The sequence below is a fragment of the Rhinatrema bivittatum genome, chromosome 2 (genome assembly GCF_901001135.1).
Source record: "Rhinatrema bivittatum chromosome 2, aRhiBiv1.1, whole genome shotgun sequence".
NCBI lineage: Eukaryota > Metazoa > Chordata > Amphibia > Gymnophiona > Rhinatrematidae > Rhinatrema > Rhinatrema bivittatum.
Genome location: NC_042616.1, coordinates 378,179,356 through 378,192,692, shown reverse-complemented (window position 1 = coordinate 378,192,692; position 13,337 = coordinate 378,179,356). Strand labels below are relative to the sequence as shown.

Here is a 13,337-nt window from a genome sequence, read left to right as displayed (position 1 = left end):
AGGATGTTGGGGAGGTACCCATACCAGAGAAGGTTTTTGTTGCTATGCAAACTTTTTCTCTTCTGTTGGCAAACCACAGAGGCTGAAGGGCCTGCATCAGCACTCCTCACTGTAAGGCCTACATTAACACTGTTCGCTGAGTTTGCATAAACATTCTCAGCATTTTGCCTATCTCGTTCTGAACAGACACAAAGTCTGCATGTCTTAAGCACAGCATAAACAACTTTTACTTTTGACACAGATAGCTTGACATAGAAACCGGCACAGCATGAGAGATTGTAGCCATAGCAACGTAGGCATGCACGCAGGCAACATGTTGTATCAGCACGTAGGACGTATTAGCCAATCATATACTGTATAGTAGTTGCTGTGGAATTGTGTAACTCGATATAATAAAGACAACATCCTGGGTCGGGGGATGAGAGGATGCTTGCTTCCCTAAGAAGTCCTGTCTGACGTGACTCTTCTTTCCCTGCGTCGCTCCATCTGGTGACCCCAAGCCGTGAAAAACTCATACTCACTCGAGCTGGAAAAGCTTAGGTGCACCTCTTCGGTAAACTCGCTCCACAGTTGTAAGTATTTTTTCAGTGAGTTTGCCCCCACATTCGTGAGTATGGGGGAACAGCCAGCTCAGCAGACGTGTCATGCACAAGAGCTGGTGCAATTGGTAAGAAATCATTTCTTGATTAACAGAGGAGAGGTTATTAATGTCAGACTAGGAGATATAAAAAGTCTGTTGAAAGAAATACACAACAGATGTCCTTGGTATCCGGAAGCTGGTTCTTTTGAGATACAGATTTGGGTTGACTTAGGGAATGCTCTGCATACCTCCCCACGTGCCCCACTATAACATCTCTTACTTTGGCAAAAATGTACAGAAGCCATAGAATATCTGGGCACACACACTCACAAGACACTGTCCCCACCTGAGGCTCCGGTGGCGTTCTCAGAAAAATCCCAGCACATCAAAGAGCCTGAAATCCAAGAAACTAACTTTCCTCCACCTCCACCTCCCCCTCCAACCCCCTCACCACAGACTGCCTCCCTGTACCCCCAGCTGCCACTGCCTGTGACTGTCGTTGATTCTGCATCACCGACTTGTCCAGATAAGATTCCATCTCAAAACACCGCTCCCAGTACTGATTTATGTGATGCGGTCTGCATGGCATTTCAACAAACACATGTGACAGACAATCTCACAGGAGAGGAATTCTTAGAGGGGCTTCAAGCATTTTCCATCACGGAGGTACCTCATGCCAAGGGTGAAATTCAGTATCAGTGGTTAGCACTGCTTTACACTATTTTAACAGAAACAGACATTCCTTCCACCTATTCTCGTGGGCTGTTAGAGGGACTTGTGACAGGCTATATATTAATTCCCCAAGATTGGAAACATCTGGCACATATCCCTGATCAACTTTACGGGGTGGGACAATCTGCAACGCTGGAACAGTCAGCAGTGGGGACGCCTTCTGCTGTAGCATTTCCAGCGCTTAATTGTTGTGCCCCTACAGCCTTTAAGCAGGTTCCAGATTCAGGTACAGCCACGAAATCATTTACAATGACTCATCAGGCAGCTACAGAATCCTACATACAGTTTATAGAACAGCTGCAAAATGCTATTCAGCGTCAGGTAAACAGCCTAGAGGCCAGCGCTGAACTCCTAAAGAACTTAGCCTTTGAAAACGCAAATGCAGATTGTAGAAAAACTGCAATCCTTAGTCAGTAAACTAGACATGCTCCGGGCTTGCATAGATATTAGCACTCATGCCTTTATGGACACACTGGCAGCCAACTTGAACACAGGTCAATTTCAAAAGGTAAAAGGGACATGTTTCAATTGTAAAAAGCCTGGTCATTTTAAACAGCAGTGCTGTGCCCCGGGTGGCGGTGCTAGCTCCTCCGGGGCCTCCAAATTTCGTCCAAAAACAGTATGCCCCAAATGCAAAAAAGGTTTCCATTGGGCTAATCAGTGTAGAAGTGCCCCAAGGAGGGAAACATACCGAGACACTGATTCTTGTCTGCAGAAAGAGGCGGGATGAGAGACCTTACTCCCCCCCCCCCCCCCCCCCCCCCCCCAGGCATGTCATTATAACAGCAGAGCAGAAAATAACTCCCAGGAAAACTGTCCTGAAATTCTTTTTCTGACCTTTTCTTTGCTTTACTATCATAAACAGTATTATTGAGCAGTATAAAGACTGCGAGTGTTTTCTATGGTAAATTAAGATTAACTGCCGGCCTTCTTTGAATTCTTTGTAAGCGTACAGTCCACAGATAATGATTTGAACTCCCTGCAAAAAGCAGGTAATGATTCCTTTGATCTCTCAGAGTACTGCAGTGCTCTGAAAATGAACATAATATTTTCAAGTTGATAATGCAGTTTATTCAGCATACAAAGACAGGAAAATCTCTAACATACTATTTTACATTATTTTATAATACACATGCAAACATAAGATGACTTCCAGGATCACAAGCTGCCATATCAGTCCTACGCTCCCGTCCTCGGACTCAGAATTTAACCCTTGCCTGAACTATTAGCACAAGGAAGCCTGTTTCTCTTTTAGAAGTAAAAGATTTTCTTTTTCAAACTGTCCAGCATACTTAATGAATGTTTAATCAGAAGTAATACTAGTTTGTTTGCCATGTTTAGATTTAATTTCTGAATTTTTTTTGGAACTAAGTGAATATTTAGCAAAGTTTTGCAATGAAATACTTTCTTGTTACTTTTTCTACTTCCTTCTGTCTATTTTGTTTTCTGCTCTGTACTGTGACATTGTAAGAACAATTAGATTTACTTTCTGACATTGTTTGATATTGAAAAAGTACTCACTAGTGTTTAAAAGTTTAGAACTTGAACTTGCTAAATCAGTTAAAGGGTTAACAGCAAAAATCAGTGACTAGGGGGAGAGGAGAAGGGGGGTCGAGCTAGTGAGCTGAAGAAAATTTAGGTTTTGTTTAAACACAGACAGTTTATGTAGAGTTAAAACATGAAGCAAATGTAATGCTTGCATTATTTGATGCAATTCAATAATTGAGATACTTCTTTTCTATGCATGTGTACTGTCCTTTATTTTTTTTCTCTCATTTCTCTTTCGCAGAATGATTGTTGGCTTTCAGCTTGCATTGCAAGTGTACATAATTTGCATTCTTATTGCAATATTCATTTTTCTGACAGAGTAGGTTAATATAGCATCTGTTTCCAAGAGATCAGCAACTCCTTGCTAGTTTCTCGTTTAAGTTGTCTAGTTATGTTATCATTTGCTGGTACATTTTTTTAATAAGGATTTCTAGATTAAGTAAGTTAGTTACACGGTACCGATTTTTAAGTTTCTCTCCCTAATTCCTGTATCTGTTATCTGATCATCCAGCGCATGCGATATTTCTCTCTCATAACACATACTTAATACCTTTTCTTCCTGAATTATCTCCTGCTCCAAACCTCTTCTGCCCTCAACTTTCAATGCTGAACTTTATACTTTCAAACTTCTTTAATACTGAGCTGAGGTTACTGACAGTTACAAGCAGTATTAAATATTAGTTTTTTTTCTTCTCAAAGGTTCTCCCTTCATTCTTTTGGGAGGAAATTAAAGTTAACAACAAGACAGAAAGAGTGAGAGCGGGGGGGGGGGGGGGGGGGGGGGGGGCTAGTGTGGGCTGAACAGCGTTTCTCAAGCACAAAATTAGGTTTCGTTTGGTTTAAACAAAGGAGAGAACTTGATTCTATGAATTAATCCTTTAAATTTAGACACAGATTCCTGAAGCAGTTAAAGATATTGAGAATAATATAGCCATAATTTAGCAAGAAAGTTTAATTTTGTTTATAGTGAATAAAAAATCTGTGTCTTGCCAGTATAGGAAGTGCGGAGTTGAAAAGGTTTTTGTTTTTTTTAAAGAAGTTTTGTTTATTTAAATAGAGCGTTGTTATTGGAAGTTGTTTAAAAGGTGTATGTACGTGTATAAGACAGAGTTGTGAATGGTAATTATGGGAGAAAAGACAGAGAATTGAGTTTGTTTTGATAGTACAGAGAGACATTGAAAAAAGTTATGATTCCTATTCTTTGACAAGCAATCACTGTTAGGGGTTGCTACATTTAATGCAACCCCTTCCCCAAGTTTTTTTTTCCTGCAAATCCAAATTGATTTTATTACATTGTATAGTAGACTTAATCCTAATTTTTTCCTCTGTGCCAGATTTTAATATTTTCCAGATTGACAGCCTTCCTGCCATGAGAGATGAGACGATGAACACTTTGCAGCTTATTTTTTTTTCTTCATTTTTAAACAGAATTCTGTTGTTTTTTTTTCTACTGGATCGATCCAAAACTTTTTTTTCACATTTTTCAACACAATTTTTTCACACATCTTTTAATTTTTGATCTTTGCTCTAATTTTATTTCTGATACATCTTGATATGAATTTTGAGCTCCAATTATGTGTTATCTGTTGTCTGTTTGATGTTACGAAGTTGAATATTTGTAGGATGGATGAATATGTGTCAGTCTTGTATAACATATGTTTAATGTAATGTCTGAAATACTTGTCTGCGGTTCAGCCTACTGCAATTGACTTTTCCTTCCCATGATTAATTTGAATGTATGCTATTTTACTATATTAGGAACTCATACCACATTTAGGCCTTGATGAATGAAAAATTGATACACCTTGCTGAAAGATTGACTACATTTTTCCAAACATTTTCCAACCACTTTTTAGATTTCATTTTTTGCTCAAAAATGTGTTCATTGTTTGCCTTCTGTCTTTTGTGTTATGTGTAGTTCCTGACACCTGAAACATCGCTGTGAGTGAAATATATATTTTTATGTCATTGTCTATACACTTGTTTCTTCATTTGTTTTTAATAATAAAGTGGGAAAACATTATATAAGATTAGTATAGTAGAGTTATAGCCATGATAAATTCCTCTCATTAATTAATTTGAATTTGACTGACTACACCAATGATTTTCAGAAATCATCCCATCAAGCCTTTTCCATGCCTTTGCCACAGAGGACATCCTGCAGCCATCATTAGGAACTGCACTGTTGATACTTTTTGCCTAATTTTCTCTTTGTATTTGTTTTGCTCTTGCTTAGATGAGAACCTGTTATCCTTCTGACACCACAATCAGCCCTCCAAAGGTTGCACATACCAACTTTACATTGCTCACATTAGGAGCCATTTATATGCTAATGCTATCTGGCAAATGGATGTTACTCACTATTCTCCTTGGAAAATTTTATATGTAACCATTGACACTTTCTCACATTTTCTATGGGCCACCCCCAAAATAAGGGGAGGCCACCAAGCATGTTATTAATCACCGTATAAGAACCTTTCCAGTCATGGGATTGCCTTCTGTTTTAAAACTGATATTGGCCCTGCTTATAGCAGCCATTCCTTCACTGATTTTTGTCAACATTGGAACATCAAATACATATTTGGCATCCCTTACCACTCCACTCACTGACAGGCTGTCATGGAGTAAGACAGCCTTTGACAAACACAAACTAAAAGCAGGAATTGCCCCTAGTACTGTTTACCTCAAATCATTTAAACATATCATATTCCATTCAAGCCACAGCAGTGGACAATTATTTTGGGAACAGGATTAGCAATCCACAACCATTAGTTTTGTATAGAATATTATCTAACTATGTTTAGCATGACCCTATCCCCTTGTTTTCATGGGGAAAAGGATATGCTATTGTGCTTTCTCCCTCAGATCCAGTCTGGGTTCCTTAAGCCATAGAGAGATGGCGTAGCACCAAGAACTGCAGAATTCGATTTCAAACTTCTCCCTGAGTCTTCACAACCCCCAATCCACACAGCTCCTGGAACAACAGGGACTTGAAAAAACTCCAGAGAACTTTTTGCCTTCTCCAGAGAACGTTTTGCTTGCTACATTAACTTGCTTGAATGCCAATTCATTGACAATTGTGATGTGCATCTTCTTATTCTGCATTCTCCCTCCTGCCATGGCAATATCTGAACAAGAACTATGACAATTCAATATGTACATTACCGATGCACAGACTTTATCACAACTATTGAATCAAACAGATTGCTGGGTTTGCATGCTCATGCCAACCCATTCCAAAGAAGGACTATTGATGCATGCAGTTCTATTTAACCTATCAGGATGGACTACTTATCCATGGACTTACAGAATGATCTTTATAAATTCACCAGTCAATTACACAGTAATGCATTTGGATAGTAGGGTACAAGAGAACGCTGATTTTTGTTGGGAATATACTAATGACAGTATCACAGGGCTCAAGATAGGGAAATACCCATATTGCATTCACACATTCATCCTGCACCACAACATGTCCAGAATACACTCCTTCCTTAATGTAACCATTACTGAACACATGCACAATTTCATAACATCTGACTTGGCAGGTCTCAGAAAGACAATTCTCATTGTATTACTTTGTATTGTTATTTTAATATGTTGCTGTTGCTGTTTTCATTGTTTACCCAACCTGGCTAACATACTTTTACCTAATTCACTACGTAAGGATTTCCTTTAAAATTATTTAAGAAAAGGTGAGATGTTGCTATGCAAACTTTTTCTCTTCTGTTGGCAAACCACAGAGGCTGAAGGGCCTGCATCAGCACTCCTCACTGTAAGGCCTACATTAACACTGTTCGCTGAGTTTGCATAAACATTCTCAGCATTTTGCCTATCTCGTTCTGAACAGACACAAAGTCTGCATGTCTTAAGCACAGCATAAACAACTTTTACTTTTGACATAGATAGCTTGACATAGAAACCGGCACAGCATGAGAGATTGTAGCCATAGCAACGTAGGCATGCACGCAGGCAACATGTTGTACCAGCACGTAGGACGTATTAGCCAATCATATACTGTATAGTAGTTGCTGTGGAATTGTGTAATTCGATATAATAAAGACAACATCCTGGGTCGGGGGATGAGAGGATGCTTGCTTCCCTAAGAAGTCCTGTCTGACGTGACTCTTCTTTCCCTGCGTCGCTACAGTTTTCATGGGTAATGATTCAGATGGCCTGAACCAAATCACAGTGAACCTATAAGATGCGGTAGGCCTGATTGACAAACTGAAGAGTAGTAAATCACCTGGACCAGATGGTATACACCCCAGGGTTCTGAAGGAACTCAAAAATGAAATTCCTGACTTATTAGTAAAAATGTGTAACCTATCATTAAAATCATCCACTGTACCCGAAGACAGGAGGGTAGGTAATGTAACCCCAATATTTAAAAAGGGCTCCAGGGGAGATCAGGGAAACTACAAACTAGTTAAGCCTGACTTCAATGCCAGGAAAAATAGTGGAAAGTATTCTAAATATCAAAATCACAGAACATATAGAAAGACATGGTTTAATGGAACATAAGAACATAAGAAAATGCCATACTGGGTCAGACCAAGGGTCCATCAAGCCCAGCATCCTGTTTCCAACAGTGGCCAATCCAGGCCATAAGAACCTGGCAAGTACTCAAAAACTAAGTCTATTCCATGTTACCATTGCTAATGGCAGTGGCTATTCTCTAACGGGTAGATTTTCAAAGGGGTACGCGCGTAGGATACGCGCGTACCCCCCGAAAACCTACCCCAAACCTCCCTTGCGCGCGCCGAGCCTATTTTGCATAGGCTCGGCGGCGAGCGCAAGCCCCAGGACACGCGTAAGTCCCGGGGCTTGCATGGAGGGGCGTGTCGGGGGTTGTTTGGAAAGGTCTTGTAGAACGAGCTCTAGACGGTGGTGGGTAGGATTTCTTCGGATGGAAGAATGACTTCTTAGTGTCCTTTCGGAAAGGTTGTTTTGAGGAATACTCAGAAGGCATCAGAGAGAGCTGTCTCAGGGTCTCATGATGGTCCTTGAGTTCTGCCATCGTCTGTTGAATCTGCTCGCTAAACAGATTGTCTCCTACACAGGACAGGTCGGACAATCTGTCCTGTATTTCAGGGCGAAGGTCTAAAGACTTGAGCCAGGCCCATCTTCTTGCCAAAATAGCAGCTGCAGATACCCTGGTAGCAGTATCAAAGATATCGTAAGATGATCTTATCTCATGCTTGCCTGCCTCAAAGCCCTTGTTCACTAGGGTTTGAAGTTGTTCTTGGAATTGTTGAGGCAGGGACTCTGTCAATTCTTGTATCTGCTTAAATAAGACCCTGTTGATTGGGTCATATAGAGCTGATAAGAGGCGATTTGGGAGATGAGCATTGAGCCCTGGAAGACACGGCGACCAATGGCATCTAGAAATTTCTGCTCTTTGCCTGGGGGAAAGGAAGAGTGGGGTTTTGCTCTCCTTGCCCTCTTTTGGGCCGATTCTACAACCACAGATTGGTGATCCAACTGAGGTTTTTGAAAACCTTGGGCTGACTGTACCAAATAAGTTGTGTTAGCCTTCCTGTTGACTGGAGTAATAGAGCCAGGATGTTCCCAGTTCTTTTTGAGGAGATCCAGAAGAACCTGGTGAATAGGGATGGAGGTTATTTCCTTGGGAGCATCCAGGAATTGCAACAGCTTCATCATTTGATGCCTGTCATCTTGTTCGGTCTGTAATTGGAAAGGAACCAATTCAGACATCTCCTTTACAAAATTTATGAAGAAAAAGACCTCCAGAGAACTCTTTCTGCTTTCAGTAGAAGGTGGCGAAGGCAAGTCATCGGTGTCTGGTGAAGAATCATCAGTCCAGATATCATAGGGATCAGCACCTGCCCCACTAGGAACCAATTGGGGACGGGGCGGTGGAATTCCTGAAGGGCCAGGTCTAGGCTCCAAAGGAATCGAAGGAAGAACTGGAGGCACCGATGAAGGCATCGATGGACGGATCGGTGGCGCCGACAGACGCATCAATGGCTGAGGCATCGGTAGGACCCCCGGTTGAGGGATGCGGAACGGTGTTTCTCCTCCCGATGACAAGGTAAGCGGAGAGGGCACCGGAGCCATTGGTGACCCGGGATCCATCGGTGAAAAAGCGGCAATAAGCGCTTCCATATTCGAGAGCAGCGGTGCCAATGCTGCTGGAATCGGGTCGGTTCCACAATCGGCACCGGTGTCGGTGCCGGAGGAACCTGGAATCGATGCATCGCCTTGTCGATGGCCTCCTGAACCATCCGGTCCAGTTCTTCATGGAGACCTGGAGCAATCAGCCCCAGCTCCAGAAGGGGAGAAGGTGGCAGAGGCATAGCCGGAGGGACCACCATTAAAGGCGGAGGCGCGGCTCCCGATACCCGTCCGGGTGAAGGTTGCCTCGGTGACCAAGTCGCAGAAAAGGTCGGTGCTTTTTCGACGGCGGCTCAGACGATGGCGAGGTCGATGATTTTGCTCCCTCGATGGTCCGAGACTTCCGATGTCGATGGCGATGTTTCTCTCTACGATCCCCTTGATCCTGAGGGGGCGAAGAGGTAGTTGAAGGTTGAGAAGTCGCCGACGCCGGACGGTCACTGGCCGGTGGTCGATGCTGGTGCGAAGTGGAAGGTGCCGGTTCAGACGACATCGATGCAATGGACGGCGTTGGGGTTTGAGCATAGAAGAGAAGTTCCATCTTCTCCATTCTGGCCTTGCGACCCTTTGGTGGCATTAGGGCACATTTGGTGCAGGTCAGGACATCGTGCTCACATCCAAGACACATTACACAGACTTTATGAGGGTCTGTTATGGACAAGGTGTGGCTACAGTCCGGGCACAGACGGAACCCCGACATCATGGCCTTGAAAAATTTGAGCCGCGGTACGGTCGACGGCCAGTAGGCCACGAGGGCCAAACTTGACGGAAATCATCCGAAAACAGGTAAAAAACTTACCGGAGTACCGCGGCTTGAAAAACTTGAAGGAGGGACCCCTGTGGGGTAAGAAAGTTTTCAGTAATTCCGTGAGGAATATTCCTGTCAGGAATCTCTACAGAGCTCTTTAACCGCGTGGCTAATGCTGCGCGGAAAAAAGAAGACTGAAGTGGGACCCTTGCTGACTGCAGGGTTAGTGCCATGCTGGGCATGCCCAATAGGTACACCAGTCAAAGTTCTAGAAACTTTGACTAAAGTGTTCCATGGTTGGGCTCCATCCTGTGATGTCACCCATATGTGAGGACTACCATCCTGCTTGTCCTGTGAGAAAATGTCATAATGCCTCTGTATCGCTCCATGGTGAGACCGCACCTTGAATACTGCGTACAATTCTGGTCGCCGCATCTCAAAAAAGATATAGTTGCGATGGAGAAGGTACAGAGAAGGGCGACCAGAATGATAAAGGGAATGGAACAGTTCCCCTATGAGGAAAGACTAAAGAGGTTAGGACTTTTCAGCTTGGAGCAGAGAAGGCTGAGGGGGGATATGATAGAGGTGTTTAAAATCATGAGAGGTCTAGAACAAGTAAATATGAATCAGTTATTTACTCTTTCGGATAATAGAAAGACTAGGGGGCACTCCATGAAGTTAGCATGTGGCACATTTAAAACTAATCGGAGAAAGTTCTTTTTCACTCAATGCACAATTAAACTATGGAATTTGTTGCCAGAGGATGTGGTTAGTGCAGTTAGTGTAACTGTGTTTAAAAAAGGATTGGATAAGTTCTTGGAGGAGAAGTCCATTACATGCTATTAATTAAGTTGACTTAGAAACTAGCCACTGCTATTACTAGCAACAGTAGCATGGGATAAACTTAGTTTTTGGGTACTTGCCAGGTTTTTATGGCCTGGATTGGCCACTGTTGGAAACAGGATGCTGGGCTTGATGGACCCTTGGTCTGACCCAGTATGGTATGTTCTTATTTCTTATCCTCTAGTTTATGTACTCTATAATTAATACAAATAGCAAAGTAGACTTTGGGCACCCCTGTCTCGTACCCAGCTGCAGGGAAAATGGTGCTGATGAGCAACCATTAACAAATATCTGAGCCATAGGATTAGAATAGAAGGAGAAACAGAATTAAATATGTGCTCTTGGAAACCAAAAGCAGAAAGGGTAAATTTCAGAAAAGCCCACAAAATGCAATCGAGCACTTTCTTGGTGTCGAATCCCACTAGTAAGGGATCCAAAATAAATCTTGTCAACAATGTTCAAGAGCTATCAATTAAATTGATAAATTAAATATCAATTACTGCACTCAATTCATGGGTCAGCCTCACCCATGATATAGCCAACAACTTATGCCCCCTTATCACACGCAAGCAACGCACCTCCCCCTCCAATAACAAACCCTGGTACACCAAGGAGCTGCATCAAATGAAACACAACCTTAAACTTAAAGAAAGAGCATGGCGCAAAGACCCAAACCCGCAGCGCTCCGCTGCCTACAAACCCTACCTACACACTTACCACCATGCCATTCAAAACACCAAATGCGACTACTACGCCGTTAAGATCCATCAATACACATTCAACCCCATAGCCCTCTTCTCCTACGTCGCAGCCCTCACCACTCCCTTCACTCCCATCGTCACTGATGGAAGAAGCAAGTTCGAAATGTGAAGAACTCGCTCACTTCTTCCACAACAAAATAGCCAACCTTCTCCTCACTCTCCCCCCTGCAACTACTCCTCCACCCTGCCCCCTCCAGCCCAAACACAACCCCCCTCCCTCCCCCCTGAAAAACTCATTCAACACCATAGAACTCACATCCTCTAAGGAAATCGAGACAATCCTTAAGAAATCCAAGCCTGCATCCCACCCCATCTGAAACTATATCCACGAAAACTCTACTCTCCATCCCTAACATCATTGTTCCTCCTCTAGCAGAGATTATTAACTGCTCCCCTTCCTCTGGCTCAGTTCCTGATCCCCTCAAGCAAACAGTTGTTAAACCCCTCGTCAAGAAGCCTTCTCTGGACCCTAAAAACCCAGCTAACTACCGTCCTATTTCCAATCTCCCAATCATTTCTAAAATCATGGAGAAGGTTGTAAACACCCAACTCATGGATTACCTAGATGACAATGACATACTTCACTCTTCACAGTTTGGTTTTCGCAAGAACTTAAGTACCGAAACCCTCCTTCTCTCATTCACCGACTTTCTCCTCACTGGCCTTGACCAAGGCCATAACTTCCTCATCACTTTCCTTCACATCTCAGCAGCTTTTGATATGATAAGCCATGATCTACTTATCTCACGTCTTGCCGACATCGCTGGCACTGCCCTACTATGGTTCAGATCCTACCTTTCTAACAGACGTTTTTCTGTATAACTAGGCACCTCTGAATCCTCCTACTTCACCCTCTCACAAGGAGTGCTCCAAGGTTCTTCCCTCTCCTCTCCTCTATTTATCATTTACCTCCTCCCCCCCCTCTGTCACCATCTATCAGACCTCGGCCTTAAATTCTACATATACGCAGATGATGTCCAAATCATCATCCCTATCCAGGACTCACTAACTGCCACCTTAAATTTCTGGGAAAAATGCCTCTCCTCTATCAACACTTTTCTGACCTCCCTTCAGCTTGCCCTCAACGCCGCTAAAACTGAGCTCCTCCTCATCCATAACCAATAGACCTTCAAGCTCTCTCCTTCCAACGACCCTATGATCGCCACTCTCATTTCTCAACCTCCTGTAGGAAACCTTGGCGTCCTAGTTGATGCACATCTGAACCTGAAAAACCATATTACCTCTGTCATAAAAGGAGGTTTTTATAAACTCATGGTTATGAAAAAGCTCAAGCCTCTACTCCACACACACGATCTCAAAACCGTCATCCAAGCCACTTCATCTTCTAAGCTTGATTACTGCAATTCCCTTTACCTCGGCCTCCCTCTCTCCACCATCAGACCTCTACAGATATTACAAAACGCAACAGCAAGGATAATTAGCAATGCCCGCAAATCCGATCACATAACCCCTATCCTCAAGGGCCTACATTGTCTCCCCATCTCATACCGTATACTTTTTAAAATCCTTACCATCATACACAAAGCCATCCACAAATATAATTCCTCATGGCTAAGTGGACCATTGAAACTTACACAATCCTCCCGTCCTACTAGAATGAACCGCAAATGCACATTACAAGTCCCCCCACTTAAAAAAGCCTGTCTTACAGCCACAAGAGATCGTGCCTTGTCGACTGCTGGCCCCACTCACTGGAATACTCTACCTCTCAATCTCTGTCTGGAGCCATGCCCTTTGAAATTCCGAAAAATGCTAAAGACATGGTTTTTCCACCAGGCCTTCCCGGATTAATTCTTGCTGACTCATGCCCCCCCCCCCCCATGACCTTCAATGTTATCCTCATCGTTCCAAAGTAACCTGCTGAATCATGTAATTCTGTTGCATTTTTGTAAATTCTCTTTGCCATTTTATTTTATCGCTCTTTATTGTCTTCATTCTGTTAAGTTTGCTTCTTCCTTGTTTCCTA

At 43.0% G+C, this 13,337-nt stretch overlaps 1 protein-coding gene and 1 long non-coding RNA gene across 4 annotated transcripts in view; one reads left to right on the top strand and one right to left on the bottom strand.

The window, feature by feature from the left end:
• Nucleotides 1-13,337, bottom strand: part of ELP2 (elongator acetyltransferase complex subunit 2) — a 751,239-nt gene that overhangs the window by 334,198 nt on the left and 403,704 nt on the right. The gene's annotated exons all lie outside the window — the stretch shown is intronic.
• On the top strand, nucleotides 43-6,910 carry LOC115084738. The gene is made up of 2 exons (XR_003854645.1): nucleotides 43-667; nucleotides 5,726-6,910. It is a non-coding gene; the product is annotated as an uncharacterized LOC115084738 (long non-coding RNA).